General features: G+C 56.5%; 1 protein-coding gene across 5 annotated transcripts in view; it reads left to right on the forward strand.

Annotated features, from left to right (window-relative positions):
* The window catches only part of LOC114485485 (NF-kappa-B essential modulator-like), an 18,900-nt gene that overhangs the window by 11,973 nt on the left and 5,927 nt on the right, over positions 1 to 1,000 (forward strand). The window lies entirely within an intron of this gene.

Genomic DNA, 1,000 nt, shown 5'->3' on the forward strand with positions numbered 1-1,000 from the left:
CGCAAACCCGGTTCCCCTGCGTCGGCAGGCGGACGCGCAACCACTGCGCCACCAGGGAAGCCCCCGATTGTATACTTTAAAATAGTTAAAATGGTGAATTTGGTGTTCTGTGAATTGTACCTCAGTTAAAAACAGAAGTTGCGTGTGAGCTGAGCTGAGCCTTGGTGGGGGCTGGTGAGGAACCCGAGGCAGGGGACAGTGGGGCGCAGAAGGTGGCTTTGGAGCCAGGCTCAGGAGCCACTGTTGTTCCAGCGAAAGAATGTTCCGTCAGCAGGCACCAGTTAGCTCGTTGGGGGTTTTGACCAGAGGGGGGCCTGAAGCTACTGCCTGCCCCCCTCTTGTCCAGCTCTGTGGTGGCTAGAACCTTTGCACGCCACGGATCAGTTCTGTCACCCCCAACGGATTTCTGCTGCCTGGGGTGTCCCCGGGTGTGTGGCTGTCCTTTCCTTAGGCCCTGCTGACTGCCCGGGGAAAGGAGCATGCACTGGTTCTTGAGGTTGTCTTGAAAACCAGGCACTTTGGCTACTTTTTGGTTTACCCTTCCTCATCCTGTGAGATGGGTATGCTTGTCCCCGTTGAACGTGTACATGAGGACGGTGAGGCTCACAGAGGTGGCTAGGTGGCCTGCTCGAAGGCTTCTCGCCCGCCCCCCAGGTCTGTGGCCAGCAGGGCCACGGGCAAGTTTGTTCTGGTGGCTGTGCCCCCGAGTCTGATCCCGAAGGCAGTGACCCAGGGCCCCAGGGCGGCTCACCTCTGACCCACGCAGAGGGCAGATGAGTTCCAGAGTCACTTGCAAAGAAAGGGGCATTTGGCATGTGCTTTTTTTTTTTTTTTTTTGGCTGCCCCGTGCGGCTTGTGGGATCTCAGTTCCCCTAACAGGGATTGAACCCACGCCCTGACAGTGAAAGCCTGGAATCCTAACCGCTAGGCCACCAGGGAACTCCCAGACACATGCTTTTTTTTTTTTTTTTTTTTTTTTTGCGGTACGCGGGCCTCTCAC

The sequence above is a fragment of the Physeter macrocephalus genome, unplaced genomic scaffold (genome assembly GCF_002837175.3).
Source record: "Physeter macrocephalus isolate SW-GA unplaced genomic scaffold, ASM283717v5 random_1575, whole genome shotgun sequence".
NCBI lineage: Eukaryota > Metazoa > Chordata > Mammalia > Artiodactyla > Physeteridae > Physeter > Physeter macrocephalus.